A 25,153-nucleotide genomic window follows, 5' to 3' on the forward strand; every position below is an offset into this window, starting at 1 on the left:
TCCCCACTGTCTTCTATTCCTCCTCCAATTCGTCTCAAAGTTTTTGAGCCGGAGCGCTCGGAGCTGATGACTGTGGAGCCTTCGGGCCAGATGCTTACTTCAAGGCTACCAGTCCTGACTACCCTGACATCTTCAGTGCCAACTGAGGGGTCTAGGAGCCGACGTTCGCCGGTCAGGTCCGAGCAGGATAGTCGGACCAATTTTTCAGTTCTGACTTTGCCTTTCTGGGCCTCGGCTCGGGTTAGCTTGGCTCCAACCTCAGGCTCGGAGCCCTCTGTTCTGGTGCCAAAGGAATCTTCCATATCTCCAGATTTGGGGGTTTCTTCACTTTGGGACTGAGGTGCCTTCAATGCTATGACAACCACACCATCAGAACCAGTAACTCCTTCCCCCAGAGCATTGGTGTCTACCTCTTCATCACACATCCATCTAAAGTGTAGAGACCCTGAGCCTCAGGAAGCCCCATTGGGTGAGCCCTGCTCTTCTGAGACTTCTCTAGAAGCTCCCACTGAAGAGGTTCCCAGGAAGAAACTTTGCAAGAGGAAGCATCTGGACTTCCCACAGGAATCTGTCACTTCGGACACTGACTTAGATGAGTCAGAAGGGTCCCCACGGTCCCCTTCAGTGGATATCTCCTTCGCAGATTTCCTGGAAATTCTTAAGCAGAGGGGTGGCTGGAAGTCCCTTATCCCTACTGATGATGAGTCAGTGCTTCTGAAGGCTTTTGGGTCTTAACCATCCACCTCTTGGGTGTCTCCTCCCTTTGATGAGTTGATTGAGCTAATCTCTCAAAGGGCGTGGGAGTCCCTCAATACCATGGAGCCTCTCCCTAGGAGGCCTAATAAATTTATAACTTCCCCCAGGACAAGACCTTCCTGACCAAAGGAGTGCCTGTTGATGCTATGGTGGTGGTGGCAGCCACCAAGAAGGAACTATCAGAAACTTCTACGTCTGTCCATCCTCCTAACAAGGATTCTAGGATCATGGACAGATATGGTAAGCGCATGTTTAGTTCGGTGACTTTTGCTCTCCGATCACTGAACTATCTAACACATTTCACAAGGTTGCAAAGGGATCTTTTGAAAGAACTAGTGGATACTCTACAGGGTTCAGTAGCTGCGGGGTCTCAGAGAAGGTAACTTCCCAACTCATTACCCTAAATTCCATGCAGATGATGGAATGAGTAGGGCAGGGGGGACAGGAATTGCTCTTAGTAGATATTCCTGGATGCGCTTGTGTTCCTTTGTTGAGCCCTTTAATTCATCCTTTATTAACACCCCTTTTGATGGCTCATCCCTTTTTGGACCCAAAGTGAAGGAAACCCTTACCATGAGTCAACAGGATGGAAAGACTGTGTCTGCCATCGGAGTCTGCTTTTCCACCCCTACCAGACCTTACCCTAAAGGTCAGAAGGGAGGGAAGATGTGGTCTGTAAAATTCAAGGAACTTTCCAGGACACTCAGGGTGAACCCCCTCTAGAGGCAGTGCAGGGGGTAACAATGGAAGACGCCACCCACGCAGCAGAGGGCAGCCCGCAGAACCAGAGCAACAGAGATCAGTTCTTTGGCAAACCCTATCAGCGCTCCTGAGAGGAGGCCTACCTGTCCATGTCTGGAGGCAGTCGGGGGACGTTTCTCTTTGTACCCAGATGCCTGGCTAAAAATAACAAAAGACTGCTAGGTACAAAGCATCATATCCAGAGGATACTCAATTCCCTTTGCCACCCCCACCCCCCCACCATAAGGAAAATTCTGGACGCTCCACCCAGTCACAGAGAACAGGCAGCCTCAGAGATTCAAAGGTTGTTAAAAAAAAAAAAAAGAGTCATCCAACCAGTCCCAGCAGACCAAAGTGGATCTGGAACTTACTCAAGGTTTGTTTTAGTTCCAAAGAAAACAGGGGACTGGAGGCCCATTTTGGATCTCAGCAGACTAAACAAGTTGGCCAGAAAAACAAAATTCCAGATGGTCATGCTACAGTCAATTCTTCCCTTTTTAGGGAAAGACCATTGTATGTGCTCGATAGATCTCCAGGATGCGTACTACCACATAAAAATGGACAGACTATCCAGAGTTCATCTGCGCTTCCGGTTGGAAGCCAGTCATTATCAGTTCCGGGCTCTGCCCTTTGGTCTCACTACAGACCCCAGAGTGTTCACCAAATGCATGGCAGTAGTCAGGGCTCATCTGAGACATTTGAGATTCCAGGTGTTTCCATACCTAGACGACTGGCTCCTCACTGCCACCACCAAGCATCATCTCATACAAGCAAGGGACACAACTTTGAACCTCTGCAGTCAGTTGGGGATTGCTATAAATTCAGGAAAATCTGCCTTGTCGCCATTGCAACATACCATTTTTCTAGGAACAGAGCTAAATACCATTACTATGACCCTAAATTTTCTTCCAGAAAGAGTTTGTGTTCTACGAAATCAGGTTCTGGACCTGCTTCCAGGAGAAAATGTCCCTGTGTCAATGGTACTCAAATTGCTAGGGACAATGGTGGCAGCGATCATTGCGATTTCTTTGGGCCAGATGCATATGCGTGTACTACAATGGCTCCTGTTCATGCAATGGTCCTTTCAAAAACTCCCAATGTCATATAAAATCCTGATAACAAATTCCTGCAAAAAGGACCTTCAGTGGTGGCTGACATCTCACCAAGTAACTCTAGGTCGCCCCTTTGTTCTACCCGCTCCCATAGCCACTGTGACCACGGATGCCTCCCTGATAGGGTGGGGGGGGCATTATCAGGGAAGAACAGCCCAAGACACGTGGAACAGATACGAGGCTCACCTGCATGTCCATGTTCTGGAGATGAGAGCGGTTCTTCTAGCGTCACAGTCCTTTCAGGACTCTCTTCCTCTGGGAACTATTGCAGTTCAGATAGACAATATGTCAGTGGTCCGGTACATAAACAAACAAGGAGGAATGAGATATTTCCCCCTAGGTCAAAAGGCCCTGATAGTATGGCAATGGGTAACTTCCACCCAGTGCTTTCTGATAGCAATGCACATCCCGGGGAGATCCAGTGTGATAGCAGACAGGCTGAGCAGGACGATTCTACTGCCTCACAAGTAGTCCCTAAAAGAAGGAAGTAACAGAAAGGATATTCTGCAGATGGGGCCAGCCTTGCTGTGATCTCTTTGCAACTCCAACAAACACGAAATGCAGCAGCTACTTTGCCCTAATCCCCCCCTCTGGGGGATGCCCCAAGGGATGTACTTGTACACAATTGGCCACTGGGTCTCCTGTATGCCTTCCCTCCCTTTCCTCTGATACCCAAAGTTTTACAGAAAGCCAAGGCTTTGGGAAGGACCATCATTCTAATAGCTCCTTACTGGCCTTGACAAATTTGGTTGCCCTTCCTCCAGCCTCATCTATTGGAATAATCTTGGATTCTGGACCCAGAACTAGATCTCCTGACTCATTTGTCAGGGGCTCTCCACCCTTCTCTTCCATCCCTCAAACTGACAGCCTGGCTGCTGCAATTCCAAACATAGCCAGGATTCACAATCTGTCAGCTGCGGCTAAATATATTTTAACATCCTCTCATAAGTCGTCCACCAGGAAGTTATATCTTAGTAAATGGAAGAGGTTTTCAATATGGGCACTTCAGAACAATATTGATCCGTACCTGGCTTCAATTTCATCTATTCTGGAGTTTTTGACTAAACTTTTCAATGAAGGGGCAGTGGCAGCAACCATTAGAGTTCAATTGGCAGCAATTGCTAACTTTCATCTAGGTGACCAGGGGTCTAATATTATGTCACATAGACTCTTCAAAGCCTTTCTCAAGGGTATTGTCCATTTAAGACCACCCATCAAAGCTCCAGTTTTGCCATGGAACCTAACTTTTGTTCTTTCCTGTATAATCCTGCCCCCCTTTGAACCAGCCGCATCTTGTGACTTGAAATACCTATCATGGAAAACCATATTTTTAATAGCAATTACTTCCATTCAGTGGTTTTCAGAGTTACAGGGCCTTGTCCTTTAAACCCCCTTATTTGATTTTCCATAATGACAGAGTCTCACTCATGACAAATCCTTCATTCTTACCTAAAGTTTGCTCAGAGACAAATCTCAATCAATTTATTGAATTGCCCATATTTTTCCCTAATTACACTAATGAGATGGAAGATATGCTGCACAAACTTGATGTTCACAGACAACTTCAATTCTATTTAGACAGGACCAAACATGTTAGGAAAACAGATCAGCTCTTTGTTTCCTTTTCAGAGTCTAAAAAAGGCACTCCAGTGGCAAAAACCACTTTATCAAAATGGTTATCAGATTGTATATCTTCACTTACAGTTCAGTGAATACACAGTTACAACAGAAAATAAAGGCCCACTCTACTAGAGCTGTATCTACTTCATTAGCCTTTATGGCTAAATTACCATTAGATACTATTTGTACAGTCAAGGGCTCATACTTCATCACTCATTACAAAGTAGAAAAGGCCTCCAGGGACAGGGCTTCCTTTGATTCCACTGTCTTGAAGAACATTCTCCCATGAGCCACTCGAGAAAGATGGTTAGGGACACTACCCATCAGTAAGAATGTACGGCGAGATAGAACAACTTCATATAAAGAAGTTGTGTACTCACCATCACATTCCATGTGAGTTGCTCATCTCACCTTCATTCTTACATCCCACCCTCCAACCCCCATCCAGGCTTCTTGAGGACCGAGAATATATTAATGCCATGGTGTTACTGTTTCTTATCCAGTTTCCAGTATTAGCATATTACTAGTAGTATGTAGCCTGTTGGCAGCAAACAAGATCTGAGGGAAGCACAAGGTGCATCATGGGATAGGGAGTGGGCCTCGAGCTAGTTGAAGACCTCGAGCTTTTGCAGTTGGCCGAGTCTCGGCTCCGAACCCATCAGTAAGAATGAAGGTGAGATGAACAACTCACATGGAACGTTATGGTGAGCACATAACTTCTGTTTTTGTTCTCTCCCTTGCCTGTACGGCTTTGTTGTAAATTCTTAAATACTATTGTGGATATTCCCTTGCCTCTTTTTCTTCAGTGGTGTCTTTAAAGTTATATAGTTGTAACTTTTTCCATTTTTGCTGCTGTTACTGTTTTCTTCCCTGTTTCCTTTTCGTACTTGGTACTGTTAGATTCTTTTGCTAGTATCTGCCTTCCCTTGTAACTCTTCATACCATTTTTGGTATCTGTATCTCTTTTTCTTTCCTGTTAACAACAAAAAAAAAAGAAGATACCTTTTCTGTTTTATGACTGCCTTTCTACTTATTATTATTTGACTCAGATATTGCATGATGACTGACATACCTGCCGGTTTCAAGAAATGCTCCAAATGTGGGCATAAGAGGCCCCTCTCAGATGCACACACCCTTTGTGTGTACTGCTTGGATCTGTTACACATACAGGACTGAATGATTTGTCACAGATTTAATCCATGAGCTTTAACAGAGCATAAAAACAAATTAATATTAAAAGGTCTCATCCCTTCCTCTTTTGGAGAAGCCATATCCCAGTCTCCAAAGTCGAAGCCTTCCACTTCGTCCAAATCTTCCTCAGATTCTTCCTGGTAGAGAAGTGCTAAACATCCGATCTCAACCCCAGATCAGAAAAAAATGAGAATTGGATCCAACTGCTCCCTCAGATCTTACAACATCTAAGTCAAGTATTATGGATCCTGCACTATCTAATTTGGATCAGAAGACAAAATCATCGAATCAGACAGAACCCTCGGAGACTCTATATTGTCCTCGGACCAGATATTCTCTGTCAGTGGACCCATTTCCTGAGAAACTTCCATCACTTTTTTTTGCAGAGGCCAGCATCCCCCTCCATGTACTCTACTCCTTCTTCCAGAAATCTCACAGAAGAAGATGTGGAGAGAGTGGTGAGGAAGATCCTCTTAGCACAGGAGCAGATTGGTTTTCCCTCAGTGCCTACCCCTCTGGGTCAGGTTACATGACCTTCCTCCACACACCCCCTTCAGTTTCCTCCTCTAACACCATCTGTTGCCTTAGAGTCACAAGATCCTAGTTGTCTGGATCCGTCAGTCTCAGATCCGAGGATCTTCGTATCCTTGGATCTGACATCATCTCTGAGACTTCTGATCCTTTCAGATCCAGAGACCTGTCGGAGCCGAAGCCTGTCTGCTGAGTGTGGGGTGCAGCATTTGACTCCGAAGTTTTCTGAGCCATCTCTGGGATCCTACTTTAACCATTATAAACAGGGGATAACTTTGGGAGAACTATCACAAACTACTTTAAGTGTTGATTTGTTGCAGGGGTGTTTTCCATGTGGTCACTGTGTACATTATGTTAGGGTGGCTAATTCCAAACAGTTTACTAGTAAAAATACTGGGTTGGTTTTTGATGTCAGGTTTTTGGCCAACTACGGAACCAATTGAGTTATTTATTTAGCTACTTGTACATGTTCCGCTTTTTATATAGGACAGACCTCTCGCCCTGTTAGGATAAGAATATCTGAACATTTAAGTGATTTCAGATTAAAAAAAACAGTAATGCATTATATAAACATTCATTGACCCATTTTACATTCTTTTAAGTTTACCATTATTGACAGAATAAGTGGGGACCGGGCTAATAAAATTGGTTGGCATGATTTGCTTAATAAGAAAGAAATGAAGTGGATTATCAAGTTGGGAGGATTATTCCGCTCAGGTCTTAATGAACATTTATAACCAACCAACCATGAGGATTCTTTTTGTATCATGTGATGACCTTTAAGCATAAAAGGCTTGTTTTTGTGATTTATTTTTACACTGAGGAAGGCTTAATAACTGGGCTGAAACTGGTCTGTTTTGCCTATATATGCTTAAATAAATTATATTTTGCTTATATACACCTTTTGCCTTTGAGTGCTGGCCTGTGTGTTTTTTGTGGACTTAGTAATTTGTGACCATGCACCTGCCGTACTTGCAGAAGTTTTTTTACTGTTGCTCTTCTGAGACTTCCCCAGAATATCCCACTGAGGAAGTGGCCAGGAAGAGGACATGCAAGAGGAAGCACCTAGACTCCCCACAGGAGTCCATCACTAAAGACATGGATTTTAGATGAGGGTGAATTGTCAGGGTCACCTCCTGAAGATGTTCCCTTGGGAAACATCCTAGAAATCCTTAAACAAAGAGGTGGCTGGAGATCCTCCAACCCTAAGCTGGAGGAATCTGTTCTCCTAAAGACTTTTGGTACAGGACCCTCTACTTCCTGGGTGACTTAACACACCAACAAGCTCGTTGAGATGATCTCTAGGTGGGTGTGAAAGGAACCTGACTCCATAGACCCTATAACTTGGAGACCAGACAGGATAATGGCACCACCTGTGGACAGACAGTTTTTAGGGAAAGGGGTTCCAGTTGATGCCATGGTTGTTGCAGTGGCCATTAAGAAGGAACCAGCCAACGAGTTCCACTGTCCATCCCCCCAACAGGGAGTCACAGGCAATGGACATACTGGGGAGGCATCTCTTTGCTTCAGTGACCTTTCCCTTGCAGTCACTGAGCTACTTGGCATACTTTGTTAGACTTCAGGGAGATGTGACCAAGGAGTTGTCTGATACTCTATCGGGAACCATCTCTGCAGAGGTTCAAGATTCAGTAACTTCTCAGTTGGCAGCCCTACAGGCAATATCCAATAGTTCTATGAGATTAGTTTCCAACATAGCGGAAGGGACCTCAACAGCTGTGGGTTCAGGCATTTCCATGAGGAGGCGTACCTGGATGCACTTGTGAGATTTTTGCAGAGCCATTTAAGTCCAATTTCGTCAATGCTTCCTTTGACGGAACTACTGATGTTATGTTGTCTATCTTGCCTTCATTCTTGCTGGTTGGGTTCGGAGCCGAGGATCGGCTCTGACTCGGCCATCTTGAAAAGCTCGAGAGCTGCTTATTGGCTCGAGGCCCCCTATATCCCATGATGCCTGGCGCTAGATACCCAGATCTCATTTGCCGCTTCAGCTGCGAGGTTGTTCTACTGGCTCAGGTCATATAAAACTTTATATTAATCACTTGTTTTTGTAAAGACCATTAGTTTTTAGTCTAGAACTAGTCGCTTAGTATCCATTGTTGTGTTGTAGTTTAGTTTCTATCTAATCCTTCTTTCTCCCCTCAGAAACTCGTTTAAATTAGAGAGTTTCCCCTCCCGCCCTCCTTCCCTCAGGAAGACTTTCCGTTTTAGTTAGAGGATAGTCTTTCTGTCTCTATTTTTTTTTTTTTAAAGAATCTTCTTTATTATCACTGTTAGTTCTTTAGTGATAGTGTACTTAGGTGGTTTGTATTAGGTATAGATATATCTTACTGTAGTTTTTGGTTGTGGTAACTTTGTAAGTTGGTAGTTAGTTACCTTATTTTTTCTGTGTGCGTTTACTTGTTCTTTGGGCCTTGTTTAGGATGTCCAAAGATCCTAAGCCATCTGGATTCAAGAAGTGTGACATGCTGTCAGAAGATGTCTCTGACAGATGGTCACACTTCTTGTGTTTATTGTCTGGGCGCCGTGCACCTGCAGGACTCTTGCTCCATTTGCCAGGCTTTCAGTCCAAGAGTCCTGCAGGAGCACAAAAACAAACTTATCCTGAGGGGTTTGCTTAAGCCACAAGATTCACCGGCCAAGACTCAGCCGGTGAAATCTTCCAGGCCACCTAAACCTTCGGCTCCCAGTTTGGAGCCATTGCTGGGTGAAGTTGTGCCATCCATCTCGGCTCTGGCTGGAACCAATGTTCCTCACTCCCAGTCGGCTCCGACATGTCCCTCGGAGCCGTCTGAGAGTAGAAAAAGGTCTAGGTCTACCTCTCTGGAGTCGATACATTCAGCTCCAAGATCTCTGCTGCTCCAGTCGGAGCATAGTCATCGCTCATCCCAGTCTTCTCAGTCCTCTAGACTTTCGGACCATGACTTGGAAAGAGTGGTCAGTAGGCTACTAAAATCGCAGGCCCTAGCTGAAATGTTGTCCAGCCCCCCTCATCAGGTGTCGGCTCTGTCCACGTCTGTAGGTATTCCTCCTCTGACTCATCCTTTGAGCTCGGAGCTGGAGTTCATTGGGGTTCAAGTCGTGGAACCGTCGGCTCCGATGCCTTCTCCTTCAGTTCCTTCGTCAGCTCTGATCCCTTCCATGGTGCCGTCCTTGGAGGGATCTGGGTGCCGGGACTCCCTTGTCAGCTCCGAGGGGGCGAGTGGCATCGGACCCTTGTCAGACCCCGCTCTCCCCCTCAGGGCTTCGGCTCAGGTGAGTTCGGCTCCCACATTAGCCTCGGAGCCATCCCCCTCAGTGTGGAGAGGGATTCTGGTTACTTCGGAACCAGAGCCCTCTCCGCGTCCGGGTAGGGATGCTTTTGAGGTGATGAGGAGTGTACTGGCCCCCGAGCCAGTCCCACAATTGACCCCATCGGCTCCTCCCCTAGGGTGCCTGCATCAGCCTCTGCCCCTCTTCCAGATCCCAAGCGTGGTGATCCAACACTCCAGGACACCCCTTTGGGTGTATCTTCCTCTTCTGAGGCCTCCCCTGATCATTCAGAGGAGCCACCCCATAAGAGGAAATGCAAGAGGAAGCATGTTGACTCCCCTGAGTCTGTCACATCAGATACCGACTTAGAGGATTCGGAAGGGTCCCCAAGATCCCCCTCTGAAGATGTCTCCTTCTCAGACATCATTGAGATGCTTAGGCAGAGGGGGAACTGGACTGCTCTAAGCCCTTCCGAGGATGAGTTGGTATTTCTGGACGAGTTTGGATCCCGACCTTCCACCTCTTGGGTGTCTCCGCCTTTCGACCCACTAATGTCTGTGGTGGCTCGGAAGGCATGGACAGCTCCAGACTCAGTGGAACCGACCCCCAGAAGACCTGCCAAATTTATTACAGCACCACAGGACAAACAGTTTTTAACTAAAGGTGTCACTGTTGATGCCATGGTGGTAGCGGCATCCACAAAGAAGGAGTTGGCAGAAACTTCAGCTGTCCATCCCCCTAACAAGGAGTCCAGGACGATGGACAGATATGGGAAGCGGATGTTCTCTTCAGCGACCTTTTCCATGAGGTCCCTGAATTATTTGTGCCACTTTACTCGTCTTCAAAGGGATCTCCTTAAGGAGCTTGGAGATACCCTTCAAGATCCATCAGCTGAGGGGGCCCAGGCTAAAGCAGCCTCCCAGCTGGCGACTCTTACTTCAGTGGTAAACTCCTCCATGAGGCTCATTTTGTATGCAGCCAATGGTGTGAGTAGAGCCGCAGGCACAGGAGTTGCCCTAAGGAGACATGCTTGGATGCGGCTATGTAACTTTGCGGAACCTTTCAGAGTGTCTTTCACTAACACCCCCTTTGATGGTTCCTCTCTCTTTGGACCTCAAGTGAAGAACACCCTTACCAGGTGTAAGCAGGAAGGCAAGACTCTCTCTGCCATAGGAGTCCATTTTTCCACTCCTTCCAGACCATATCCCAAGGGTCAGAAGAGTGGAAAGATGTGGTTCCGTAAATCCCAAGGAGCCTTGCCGGACACACGGGGTGAGTTCCCATCCAGGGGCAGAGGAGGGAACAACAATAGATGCCATCCTCGTGGCAGAGGGGGTTCGCAGAATCAGGGCAACAGACAATCCTTCTCTGAGAAGCCCTTCCAGCATCCCTGAAGGGTTGCCCGGCTGCCCACCTCTGGAGGCAGTCGGGGGAAGATTATCGCTGTACCCAAGAGCCTGGCAACACACAACTCAAGACACATGGGTACAGTCTGTTATATCCGAAGGCTACAGAATTCCCTTCATTTGCACCCCTTTAAGGTCAAACAAGTCCCTTCCAGATGTTCCACCCAATCTAAGGGACCAAGCAGTTCACGAAGTCTCAAAACTGCTACAAAAAAGAGCCATCCAGCAAGTCCCAGCAGAACAACAAGGATCTGGAATTTACTCAAGGTTCTTTTTGGTACCAAAAAAGACAGGGAACTGGAGACCCATTCTGGATCTCAGCAGACTGAACAGGTCTGTACAAAGAACAAAGTTTCAGATGACCACGCTACAGTCCATTTTACCCTTCCTGGGTCAGGACAATTGGACGTGCTCTATAGATCTTTAGGATGCGTACTACCATATAAAAATGGACAGACACTTCAGAAGATTCCTTCGCTTCCGGCTGGGAGCCAGCCATTATCAGTTCAGAGCTCTGCCCTTTGGTCTCACCACAGCCCCCAGGGTGTTTACCAAATGTATGGCAGTAGTTACCGCTCACCTGAGACGGCAAGGATTCCAGGTGTTTCCATATCTAGATGACTGGCTCCTTACTGCTACCACCAGGCATCACCTTCTGCGAGCCAGAGACTGCACTATCGAGACTTGCTCCAGGCTAGGTATCACAATAAATTTCGAAAAGTCTGCATTGTCGCCCTGTCAATCTATCACCTTTATAGGTGCAAATTTAAATACCAGAGACATGTTAGCGAGCCTTCCGCCAGACAGGGTATTAGTGATTCGCCAACATGTGAAGATTTTATTAGCATGCAAAAGAATTCAACCCAGGTTTGTCCTCCAAACTCTCAGACTCATGGCAGCAGCCATCATACTTGTCCCTTTGGCTCATTTTCACATGAGGATTCTCCGGTGGCTTCTTTTCACCCAATGGTCCTTCCAGCAGCTTCCCATGTCTTACATGATTATGATCACACAAGCATGCAAGAAGCACCTTATATGGTGGATGGTCTCCTCATCAGTGTCCCACGGCAGACGATTCGTGCCCCCCCTCCGGTTGCTACGGTAACCACGGATGCCTCCCTGATTGGGTGGGGGGGCATTATCAGGGCAGAGCAGTCCAAGGCACCTGGCAACCGCACGAGTACCATCTGCATATAAACGTCTTGGAGATGAGGGCCGTGCTCCTAGCGTTGCAAGTACTTCAGGACTTTCTTCCTGCCAGGACCATTGCAATTCAAACAGACAATATGTCAGTAGTGTGGTACATCAACAAGCAGGGCGGAACCAGGTCCTTCCCCCTATGTCGAGAAGCACTCAGACTGTGGCAGTGGGTGATCTCTTCCCAATGGTTTCTGATCGCAGCGCACATCCCTGGGAGGTCCAACGTCATAGTAGACAGGCTGAGCAGAGCAATTCTCATGCCTCATGAGTGGTCTCTGAATCAGGGAGTTGCAGAACAAATCTTCCGCAAATGGGGCCAACCTTGCTGCGACCTTTTTTGCAACTCCCTTCAACAGCAAGTGCAGCAATTTCTTCTCTCTCCTTCCACTTCCTGGACATTCCCCCAGAGATGCTCTAGTCCATGATTGGCCTCAGGGACTTCTTTATGCATTCCCTCCCTTTCCCCTTATTCCAAAGCTAATACAGAAAGCTACCGTATTGGGCTGCAAAATGATCCTCATTGCTCCTTACTGGCCTCGACAAATATGGTTCCTGTTCCTGCATCGCCATCTTCTCGAGCAGCCTTGGACTCTGGACCTAGTTCCAGACCTTCTGATTCATCAATCGGGCGGGCTGCACCAGTCCCTACAATCTCTCCAGCTCACCGCTTGGTTGCTCCACTTCCAACTTTAGCCAGGCTCCCAGATATCTCCCCCTCTGTCCGTGAAATCATTTTGTCATTGCACAAGGCTACTACTAGAAAAACTTACGCTAGTAAATGGAAACGTTTTTCTTCCTGGGCAGAGGCTAAGAGTATAGACCCGTTTTCAGCCCCTGTACACCACATATTGGAATTTCTTGCGGAACTCTTCCATGCTGGGTCTGCTTCTGCCACAATCAGAGTTCAGTTAGCTGCAATTTCTAATTTTCATATCGGACTGTCAGATAACAATGTCATGTCTCATAAGTTTTGTAAAGCCTTTCTCAAAGGCACCACTCTGCTCAGGCCCCCAGTGAGAGATCCTCCACCACCATGGGATCTAAATTTGATTTTAGTCTCTCTAATTTTGCCCCCTTTCGAGCCTGTAGCTTCTTGCACCTTGAAGTTTTTATCTTGGAAAAACCTTTTTCTGGTAGCTATTACTTCTGCCAGAAGAGTTTATGAACTTAAGGCTCTTTCTATCCGTCCTCCATACCTCATGTTCCACAAGGACAGGGATGCTCTCAGGACTAATCCTTCCTTTCTTCCTAAGGTCTCTTCAGAGAATAACTTAAATCAGTCCATAGACCTCCCAGTGTTTTTTCCTAACCACTCCAACAGGGCGGAATATAAGCTGCATCAATTAGATGTTCACAGGCAACTACGCTTTTATAGGTTCATAGGTTCATACTAGGCTATCTGCCCTAGGGCATTTATAAGCCTAGCCAGAGTGTGTTTGGCTTTCGCCACCCATTTTAAATGAATTTTGCTATGCCCTTTATCGAGGTTAGTATACTGTGCCTCTGTCTAACAGTGACACAGAAGTGATACCCGGGGTAAACCTACGATCTCCCATCCACTCATCAAGATTCCTCTTGAAGAGAGTCAATGAGGGACTGCCTAACCTGGACTGGGATTTTATTCCAGAGTGAAGGGAGCCTCTGGGTTATGAATCTGTCCCACCAGCATGTCCTATTTATTTCAGTGCTGAGGTTCAAGTCTCTTGAGCACGTAGCTCGATGGGATTTGGATTTTCTGAGGTGCAGCATGTCCATTAATTCCGGGTTGGACATGGCTTTATACATCAGGCACAGATCGCCTCTGAGCAGGTGGTATGCCACTGAGTAGAGCTGGAGTTTCTTTAACCGGGCAGCATATGGCATCTGTTTGAGCCCTTTGATCCTCTTGGTGAGGTAATTTTGGGGTATTTCCAGTTGCTGCAGGTGTCTGGTAAGGTACATCCCAAAAGGGGCATTGTACTCAATTATGAGCCTGATGAGGGATGAGTAAAGAGGCATGATGACCTCCCCTGATCTAGATGTAAATCCCTTCATGATTAGGTGGGCTATATAAAATGTTTTTCTAACCACTTTGGCCACGTGGTTTTCAAATGAGAGATTGCTATCAACTTGGGCCCCCAGGTCCCTAATTACTTCTTCCATACTTAATGGATTACCACCTATGTGTTAATTTGTGGGCACTTTGTTTTTGCCAAAGGGGATGACTATACATTTTTTGGCGTTTAGCTTGAGGCCATGGCTCTGACACCAGTTGTCTGTTTCTATGAGGCCCTTTTGTAGGATGCTTGTGTCGGCTGGAGAGTCGATTATGGCACCTAGTTTGCAGTCATCTGCGAACTTGGTCAGCCACAGTCCTTCCGTGTTGACCTGTACCTCCGAGAAATATATACCGAACAAGAGAGGTCCCAGGACTGAGCCTTGTGGGATGCCACTTGTAACTGGTTTGGAGTCTGACATGGCTCCAACAATTCTAACCATGTGGGTTCTGTCCTTGAGCCAGTTTGCAACCCATCTAGTGACATAAGGGTTTATATTTAAGCTGGTGAGCTTATCTATAATGCCGGAGTGGGGTATTGTATCGAAGGCTTTTGCGAGGTCCAGGTAGGCTGTGTGGACCACCTTCCCCTCGTCAATGGCCTTGGTGACTGTTTCAAAGAAATTGACCAGGTTTAAGAGGCAGGATCTGCCCTTAACAAAGCCGAACTGGGTAGGATCCAGTGTCTGTAGGTCCCCAATATCTTTATTTATGAGGTCCATGATGGTCCTTTCCATAGCTTTGCAGACCAAGCTAGTCAGGCTTATGGGGCGATAGATTCCAGGATCCGTTGAGGCACCACCTTTGTGGAGAGGGACCACTGTTGCTGTATGCCACTCTTTGGGTACATATCCTGTAGTAAGGCTGAGATTGAACAATAGTTTTATGTTTGGGTTTAGCTCTTCTTGGAGTTCATGTAGGACGCAGCCTGGGACACCATCTGGTCCCACTGATGCTGTGTTTTTTGCTTTGGAGAGGGCGGCTCTTACCTGAGCATCTGAGGTGTCAGGGAGGCAGCACTCTGCTGGGATAGATATTTGCCCTTTTGGTGGAGAGGGGGGGGAGAAGTTTGCGCTGAACCTGTCAGCTAGGATGTTGGCAATGTCTGTGGGTTCAGTGTATTTTTTGTCATTTTCGAATTCTGATCATATCTGGGAATTCCCACCCAGGTTCCTAAGATAACTAAAGAAAGCCTTGTGATTATCCTTAGTGTCCTGTGCAAGTTTTCTCTCGAAGCTGGCCTTAGACGATTTTATGAGTGCCCGTAGTTTTTTGCTAATACTGATCAGAGATGCCTTCCCTTTTTGGGATTTTTCTCTATCATGTGGTATCTTCCTCTTTCTATTGTATAGTTTGTCTTTGGAGGATTGGGTCTTGGTTTTATTTGGGATTGCATGATCCATGCATTCCTGAAAGTGTTCATAGAATGCGTTTATAAAGGATTTTGCGGTCTGGGCCATATTTTCCACAGGCCTGGGGGCTTTGAAGGATTCTACCTTGGTTTTGAGGAGTGTGAAATTTGCTTTAGAGAAGTTTTTCACTGTGGTTTTCTGGGCAGGGGGTGGGGTCGGGATGTGAATATCCAGTGGTATTAGTTTATGGTCTGATCTTACCAGTGAGGGATACACTTCTGGTCTGGATCATAGAGCCCCCAAGTTGGTGATGATCAGGTCCAGTATGTTTTCCCCTCTTGCGGGAGTGGTAACAAGTTGTTCCATAGCATTTGAGTTTATAAATTCTAGGAACCTTTGGGCTAGGGTGTTGGAGTTAGAGTAATGCTCCCAGTCTACATTTGGGTAGTTGAAGTTGCCCAATATAAAGGTGTTTGGAGAGACCTTCATATTTTCCAGTGTTCTCAGGAAGGTCAAGTGGGGTTCCTGGGTTTGGGAGGGTGGTCTGTAGCAGGCTATAAACTGGAAGGCAGTTTTACCCACTGCTAGTTGCACATGGATAGTCTCTGATGCTTCGTGCTGTGCCACCAACCTGGAGGTGTGGGTATCTTTGACGAATATTGATACTCCACCACCTTTTGTGGTTCGATCCAAGTTTTGGGGCCGAAAAGTATGGTATGAGGTATAACCTGGTAGTGCTGGGGTGCTCTCGGGAGCCTTGAACCAGGTTTCTGTTGCTGCACAGATATCGATGTTCTCCATGCTAAGGAGAGTTTCGAGTGCTTGCATCTTGAGGTTTAGACTTCTGGCATTGAGTAGCATTACTCTTAGTTTCTTATCCCTTGTGATACCTATGGAGGTGGGTTTGTCTTTTGAGCCTTGCCTAAAAAAAGCACTATGGGGGTGGCAAGAGCCTTTGCCAATATCCGAAAGCCCAGGGGTGACAGGTGCAAGCCATCCCTAGCGAAGCATCGTGGCTTGTCGAGCATGTCATCCCAGGCTGACAGGCATTGGATCCCCTTTGAATGACACCAATACTTAAGCCAATTGTTGAAATTGATCATCTTGTCTTCATATTGTGGCATAATTCCTGGTGAGGGTAAGATGCTACTCAAGGTCAGGGTCATACCGGCCTGGGCTACATGCTCAGAGAGCTCCTCTATGTCTCTTTTCATGTAGTCCAGGGAGGTACGTCTCAGGTCATTCACACCAGCATGGACAATGACTGAGTCATATTTGTACTTGCCTTAGAGTGACCTGAGTGCTTGTGTTATGTGGCTGATCCTAGCGCCTGACAGGCAGCTCACAGTGACCTTCTCCTTGTTCAGCCTGGTGAGCGGGACATCAGTGTGCCTGACGATAGAGTCACCTATTGCAAGTGTATCAGGTGTGTTGTTTAGCCTTAAGGGCTGTGACTGTTCGGCACACTGGCTTTGTGAGCTATGTGTTGCACGTGTTTTGTTTTGGGGTAGCGGTTGCTTGGGTGTCTGCTTTGGAGGTCTCTGCTGCTTAGGCAGATTTTTATTTAGAGCCTCCGAGTATGCTTTTGTGTATTTATGTGTTTAGTTTGCTGTCGTGGTAGGTCTATGTGAGACTTTAATTGTAGTGAGTTTGGTTTCCTTCTCCTCCTGACTGGTTATGCCAGTACTGAGTTGAGAGAGCTTAGCCTCCAGTTTGGCTATATGGTTGCATCTCTCACATGTGCTGGAATTTGTTGGGAGGAGGAGAGGGTTGTCTGTGTACGTGAGGCAGTTGTAACATTTCCTCAAAATTCCCAGATTCACCAGCTGGACTGGAGAGGAGATTGACAACTGACCTTTGGACATGCTAGAACAGTACTGGGAATTCCTTTATAATTGAAAAAAAGGGCCAATGGGGAACAAGGTACTCAAGGGGAGTTTGTGAGGGTGTAGTGCTTTTAATTTTTTAGTGCTGACTTATATAATTGCTTTAGTGAGCAAGTGCCAGGCTTTAGAGTAGTAATAGGGTGTTTATTATAGTAATAGGGTGTTTATTATGAGACCTAGATCAGTTCTAAGGGAAAAAGTGAAGAGCAGACTTTGTGGAGCCGAGAATGGTTTAAACCCAATTAAGCGGAGCTGCCCGATGCTGCGCTATGCGCAAAATCGCGCAAAGCCACGCCAAAGCAGGTTTTATACAGGGGGACTTGAAAGAGCTAGAAATTGGCCGAAAATGGCCAATAGACTACCAGATTCTTGTGCTAGGAACACTCCTCCAGGGATAGATAGGCTGCTCTAAGCTCCCCACTGCCACTGGTGAACAAAGAAGCCTCCCTTTATCCAAGAAAGGAAATGGGCAACCCAGGAACTTTCCAAAAGTCCAGAATACAGCAAAGCCTGTATTTGGACTACTCTAGGTCAGGAAAGACCTCTTATTTGTACAGAACTAAGGACATTAGAAAATCAGACCTCTTATTTGCACAGAACTAAGGACATTAGAAAATCGGACCAACTGTTCCTGTCTTACGCTGTGGGTAAACAAGGTCTTCCAGTCTCAAAAGTAACTTTATCTAGATGGTTGACTTCTATCATCACTTTTATATATCAACTGAGGAATAAAGAATTGCCAGTTAAACTGAAAGGTCACTCCACCAGAGCTTTAGACACTTCGGTGGCCTTTCAGGCTAGGTTGCCCATGGAATCTCTTTGTGCTGCGGCTACGTGGGTCAACCCTCATACTTTCATTTTGCATTACAAGTTGGATGTGGTTTCCAGGAGCAGAGCAGATTTTGGTTCCATTGTTCTGAAGAGTCTATTCCAATGAGCCACCCAGGACTGTAGGTGCTAGGGATGCTGTCCCAACCAGCAAGAATGAAGGCGAGATAGACAACTTAACATAAAGAAGTTATGTACCTACCATAACGTTCCATGTTAGTTGTCTTCTTCTCGCCTACTTTCTTGCGTCCCAACCCCCATCCCCCTATCCTAGTGGACCGAGAAGAGTTCCTCTTGAATTTTCACTGGCTGAGTCTTCTCTGGCTATTACTTACTGACTAGTAGTCTCTCCAGTAGGATTTATGCATTCTAGAATAGGATTCCTTTCTTTTTATGTCTGCAGTTAGTCTTACCGAACAAGATCTGGGTATCTAGCGCCAGGCATCATGGGATATAGGGGGCCTCGAGCCAGTAAGCAGCTCTCGAGCTTTTGAAGATGGCCGAGTCGGAGCCGAGGATCGGCTCCGAACTCAACCAGCAAGAAAGAAGGCGAGAAGAAGACAACTAACATGGAACGTTATGGTAGGTACATAACTTCTTTTTTTTGGCCTTAAAATGAAAGAAATGCTGTCCAGGTGTGAGAAGGATGGAAAGACTTTGTCTGCCATGGGCATATGTTTTTCAGCCTCCCAAAGAACTTATTCCAGGAATCAGCAGAGTTGTCAGAAAATGTGTTTCAAAAAGTCCCAATGTCCTTTCCATAACACACATGGAGAAAGTCCCCCCCCCCCCATGGGCAGGAGGAAACTCCAGTGGATGTTGTCACCCATGTAGCAGAGATGGCCCACAAAACCAGGGTTAATCTTTCTTTGATAAACCCTCCTAGCACTTCTGAACGGAGGCCCAACTGTCCACCTCTGGAGGCAGTTGGGAGACAGCTCCCAGGGTGTTCACCAAATGCATGACAGAAGTAGCAGCCTACCTCAGGCTGGAGGGATTCCAGATGTTTCCCTTCCTATATGACTGGCTCATTACCACTCCAATCAGGCATTATTAACTAATTCATGCAAGGGATCAGGTTCTCCACACCTATGCTCCCCTAGAAATAACCATAAACTAGAGCAAATTACAACTTCAACCAACTCAGACATTGAAATTTATTGGAGTACTGATCAACACAAAGACTGTCATTGCTTCCCTTCCACCACAATGAGTTCAAACAATAAGGTCACAAGTCGGGAAGGTTGTAGCAAATACATCAGTCTTAGCCCGCACAGTTGTCTGAACTTTAGGCCTAATGGCTGCAGAGATAACCTTACTTCCACTGGCCAGGTTTTACATGTGGATTCTTCAATGGTTGTTACCTACTCAATGGTCAGTCGTCCATCACTCAATGTCATGCCAGATAAAAATTTCCAACACTTGCAAAACAAATCTCTATTGGTGGATCCAGTCCGATCAACTGTACCATGGCCACCCCTTCATCCCCCAGCAGCCCAAGGCCATAGTGTCCACAGATGCTTCCCAGATAGGGAGGGGGGCAATATATGGGGAAGACAGTCCAGGGTACTTGGCCCCCCAGAAGAGGTCATATAAATGTTCTGGAGATGAGAGCAGTGCTGTTGGCATTGTGAGCATTTCAAGATGTTCTTCCTTCCTGGATGATTGTGATTCAAATGGACAACATATCAGTCATCTGGTACATCAACAAATCAGGGGGAAACAAATCCTATCCATTGTGTCGAGAAGCTGTCAGGGTCTTGCAGTGGGCAGTCTCTCCCGACCGCTTTCTCTTAGCAACGCACATTCCAGGGAGATCCAATGTGATTGCAGACAAACTGAGCAGGTGCATTCTTTTTCCTCATGAAAAGTGGCAGATGAGATTTTCCATCAGTGGGCCCAACCATGCTGCCATCCTTTTGCCTCTCCCCTAAACAATAAGTGCAGCAACTATTTTGCCCTGATTCCCCCACAGAGCAATCACCAAGGGATGCTGTACTTCATGACTGGTCCCCTGGTCCCTTTTATGCCTTCCCACCAACCGCATTGATTCCCAAATTTCTGCAGAAAGCCACCAGGTCAAAGACTAAACAATCTTTATTGCTCCCTATTGGCCTTGGCAAATTTAGCTCCCCTTCCTATGGCTTCACCTGGTTCAGTTCAACCCCCATGGACCTTAGATCTGACTCCAGACCTCCTGTTTCACCCGATGGGCATATCTAACTCGGGTATACCAAATCTCAAGCTAACCTCTTGGCTTCTCCAGTCCCCTTAGTAGCCAGACAATCTGTGCTGTCATCACCTGTCCAATGTATAACTTTATCTGCTCATAAACCCTCAACAAGGGAAACATATTCCACTAAATGAGAAAGGTTTGCTCTTTTGGCTCATAATCTTGACCCCTTTAGAGCTCCCTTCAATCACATTTTAGATTTCCTTGCTCAGCTATTTCAAAATGGTGCCAGTACTTCAACTGTTAAACTACATCTAGCAGCAATTTCAAATTACCATACAAAATTTAATGGCACCAACATAGCTTCTCACAAATTGAGCAAAACCTTCTTAAAAGGGACACTTCTCTTAAAACCTCCTTTTAAAGACCCTACGCCTCCATGAGACATAAATTTAATGATTTAGTCTCTCGCACAACCTCCCTTTGAACCAGCAGCTACATGTGACCTTAAATGTCTCACATGGAAAACAATTTTCTTGGTTGCCATTACTCCTACTGGAAGAATTTCTGAGATCCAAGCAGTATTCTCTAAACCTCCGTACTTGTATTTCCACAAAGATAGTGATCTTCTGTACCAACCTGTCCTTTCTTCCAAAAGTGGTGTCAGACTCTAACATCAGTACTACTATCAATTTACCAGTATTTTTCCCAAGTTTACCAACAAAGGAGACTATATAGGTTCATAGGTAGACACTAGGCTATCTGCCCAAAGGCATTTATAAGCCTAGCCGGAATTGTATTGGCTTTCGCCACCCCCTTAGATTAGTTCCCTGTGCCTCTGTCCAGCAGAGCCACTGAAGTGATCCCTGGGGTAAACTTTCTATTTCCCATCCACTCATCAAGATGTCTCTTGAAGAGTGTTAACGAGGAGCTTTGCCTAATATAGACTGGAATCTTGTTCCAGAGCATGGGAAGTCTCTGGGACAGGAATCTATCCCTCCAGCATGTCCTATTTATTGTTGTGGTGAGGTTTAGATCCCTAGAGCTTGTGGCTCGAGGGGATATGGTTTTCTTTAGGTGGAGCATGTCCATCATTTCTGGGTTGGACATGGCCTTGTATGTCAGGCATAGATCACCTCTGAGTAGGCGGCATGCAACCTAGTACAGCTGAAGTTTCCTCAGTTGAGCTGCATAGGGCATCTGTTTGAGGCCAGTGATCCTCTTGGTGAGGTACTTCTGTAGTCTTTCCAGCTGTTGCAGGTGTCTTGTAAGGTATATCCCAAATGGGGCGTTGTACTCTATGATGGGTCTGATGAGTGATGCGTAGAGGGGCACAATGACCTCTTTTGATGTGTATGCAAACCCTTTTGTGATTAGGTGGGCCACATAGAAGGATTTTCTAAACACTTTGGCAATGTGATTATCAAAGGAGAGATTACTATCTACTTGGGTCCCCAGATCCCTTATTACATCTTCCATATTTAGGGGGCTACCACCTATGTGGTAGTTTGTGGGTGCTTTGTTTTTTCCAAAGGGGATGACTATGCACTTTTTGGCATTTAGCTTGAGGCCATGGTTTAGACACCAGGTATCTGTCTCAGTGAGAACCTTTTGGAGAATGTCTGTACCAGCAGGAGAGTCAATTATAGCCCCTAGTTTGCAGTTGTCTGCGAACTTGGCCAGCCATAAGACCTACTGTGCTTGCCTGTACCTCTGAGAAGTATATGCCGAACAGGAGGGGTCCTAGGACTGAGCCCTGGAGAATGCCACTTGTAACTGGTTTAGAGTCAGACCTATCTCCCACAACTCTTACCATGTGTGTTCTGTCCATGAGCCAGTTGGCAACCCATCTCGTGATGTAGGGGTTTATGTTCAGGCTGGTGAGCTTGTCTATAATACCAGAATGGGGAATGGTATCAAAGGCCTTTGCAAGGTCTAGGTAGGCTGTGTGGACCACCTTTCCCTCATCTATAGCCTTGGTAACTGTCTCAAACAAGACCACCAGGTTTAGGAGGCATGATCTGCCCTTAACAAAGCCGAACTGGGTAGGGTCCAGTGTTTGGAGGTTCCCAATGTCTCTGTTAATGAGATCCATGATGATGCGCTCCATAGCCTTGCAGACCAAGTTAGTCAGGCTTATTGGGCGATAGTTCCCAGGGTCTGTTGTGACTCCACCTTTGTGGACCAGAATATCCGTTGCTGTGCGCCACTCTATGGGCACCATTGCCTGTGGAGAGGCTGAGTTTGAACAGTGTGTTTAGGTGAGGGGTTAGTTTATCTTTGAGATCGTGTAGGACGCAGACTGGGACATCGTCTTGTCCCATTGATGCTGTGTTTTTGGCTTTGGAGAGGGCTGTTTTAACCTGAGTGTCTGTGATTTCAGGGACACTACATTCTTCTGGTATGATTATGGGCCCTTTTGGGGGTGAGAGGGGAGTGAAGTTTGCACTGAACCAGTCTGCCAGGATGTTGGCGATATCGGTCGGTTCAGTGTATTTTGTGCCATTCTGCACTAACTCCAAGCAGATCTGAGAATTGCCACTTAGATTCTTGACATAGCTAAAGAATGCCTTGTGGTTATCTTTGGAGTCCTTGGCAATTTTTCTTTCGAAGCTAGCCTTGAATGATTTTATGAGGGATCATAGTTTCTTGCTGATACTGATCAGGGATGTCTTACCTTCTTGAGATTTTACTCTTTTCTGTACTAGTTTTCTTTCTTCTGTTGTATAGCTTGTTTATGGCAGGGATCCACCAGGCTGGTTTCCTTTCCTTGGAGGAGTGAGTCTTGGTTTTGCTTGGGAAAGCACGATCCATGCATTCTTATAGGTGCCCATAGAGTGCATTAGTAAAGGATTTTGCAGCTTGGGCAGCGTTATCCTTTAGCATGGGGCCTTTGAAACTTTCCACCTCAGTCTTTAGTAACGTGAAGTTTGCTTTTGAAAAGTTTTTCACGGTAGTTTCTTTGACCAGGGGTGGGGGCGGAATGTGGATATCCAGAGTGATTAGTTTATGGTCAGATCTAACCAGCAAGGGGTTGACCTCCGGTGTGGAACACCGGTCGCCCATGTTGGTGATGACCAGGTCCAATATGTTGTCACCTCTGGTAGGGGTGTTGACCAGTTGATCAAGGGCATTTGAGTTTATAAATTCTAGGAAATGTTGGGCAAGGGAGTTAGTACTTGAGTAGTTCTCCCAGTTAATGTTTGAGTAATTGAAATCACCCAATATCAGGGTGTTTGTTAGGACCTTTATGTTTCCCAGTGTTTCCAGAAATGCGGAATGGGGGTCCTGGGACCTGGTGGGTGATCTGTAACAAGCTACAATATGAATTGCAGTTTTGCTCGTTGTTAGTTGCATGTGGATGATCTCTGAAGCATCGTGCTGTGCCACTAACCTGGAGGTGTGGGTATCCTTTATGAATATGGATACGCCCCCACCTTTTGTAGTTCAGTCCGGGTTTTGTAACTGAAATGTATGGTATGAGTTATAGCCTGGTAGTGCTGGGGTGCTCTCTGGAGCCTTAAACCAGGTTTCTGTTACTGCACATATATCGATTTTCTCCATACTGAGGAGTGCCTCGAGTGCATGCATTTTGAGGTTTAGACTTCTGACATTGAGCAGCATTACCCTCAGTTTTTTTTTACTTGTGCTATTTACGGTGGTGGGTTTGTCTTTTGAGCCTTGCCTAAAAAAGGCACTATGGGGATGGCAAGGGCCTTGGCCAGTATTCGAAAGCCTAAGGGTGACAGGTGCAAGCCGTCTCTAGCGAAGCAGTGTGGCTTGTTGAGCATGTCACCCCAGGCTGACAGACACTGGATCCCCTTTGAATGACACCAGAAGCTTAGCCAATTGTTGAAATTGATAATTTATTTCTTTATACCATGGTATACCATCATTCTTGGTGAGGGCAGGATGCTCGTCAGGGTCATACTGGCCTGGGCTACATGATCATAGAGCTCTTCCATGTCTCTTTTCACGTGGTCCAGGGAGGTAAGGCTCAGGTCATTCACACAAACATGGACAGTGACAGAGTCGTATTTGTACTTGGTCTGGAGTGACCTGAGTGCTTGTGTTATGTGGCGGATCCTGGCATCCGACAGGCAGCTAACAGTAACCTTTTCCTTGTTCAGCCTAGTGAGTGGGATGTCAGTGTGCCTGACTATAGAGTCACCTGTTACTAGTGTGTTGGGTATGTTATTTTGCCTTAAGGGCTGTGATTGCGTGGCACACTGGTTTTGTGAAGTATGTGTTTCATGGTTTGTGTTGGAGAGTGGAGGTTGCTTGGGTGTCTGCTTTGGAGGTCTCTGTTGCTTTTACAGATTTTTATTTAGAGCCTCTGAGTATGTTTTCATGTATTTATTTGTGTTTTTTGCCGGTGCTGGTTTCATAGATCTGTGTGAGACTGGTGGTGTGATGCAAGTAGTTCCCTTCTCCTCTTGACTGTCTGGTCCAGTCTTGGGTTGAGAGAGCTTAGCCTCCAGTTTGGCTGTATAATTGCATCTCTCGCATGTATTAGTGTTTGGTGGTAGGAGGAGAGGGTTGTCTGTGTACATGAGGCAGTTGTAACACTGCCTCAAAATGCCCAGATTCACCAGTTGGACCAGAGAGTACATCTGAAACTGTCCTTTGGACATGCCTGGATAGGTACAGTAAACTGTTTTACTCATTGGCTGATAAGGTCGAATGGAGAGCCTTGTCCTTCTCTACAGTATACAGGGGTCTAGTGCTAAGGTTTATTCGTACTTGCTATGAGTTTTGAGAAAGTGCCGGGCTGAGAAGTAAATGGTTTGAGTGCTTAAGTTGAAAGTTTGTCTAGTTCCAAGGGAAAAAAATTGAAGAGTAGACTTTGTGGAGCCGGGAATACTTATACCCTAGATAACCGGCGCTGCCCGGTGTACAAAACAGCGCAAATGCGGGTTTTATATCAGGGAAATGAAAGAGATAGAAATTAGCCCAAAATGGCCAATAAACTATTAATTTCTGGGCAGAAACCACTCCTCCAGGGACAGATAGCCTGCTCAAAGCTCCCCTCTCTCACAGGTGAACAGAGAC

General features: G+C 46.2%; 1 protein-coding gene across 1 annotated transcript in view; it reads left to right on the forward strand.

Moving 5' to 3' along the window:
* Positions 1 to 25,153, forward strand: part of ADSS2 (adenylosuccinate synthase 2) — a 1,823,915-nt gene that overhangs the window by 1,391,013 nt on the left and 407,749 nt on the right. The window lies entirely within an intron of this gene.

Source organism: Protopterus annectens, chromosome 1.part2 (genome assembly GCF_019279795.1).
Source record: "Protopterus annectens isolate FY-2018-M chromosome 1.part2, PAN1.0, whole genome shotgun sequence".
NCBI classification, from domain to species: domain Eukaryota; kingdom Metazoa; phylum Chordata; order Ceratodontiformes; family Protopteridae; genus Protopterus; species Protopterus annectens.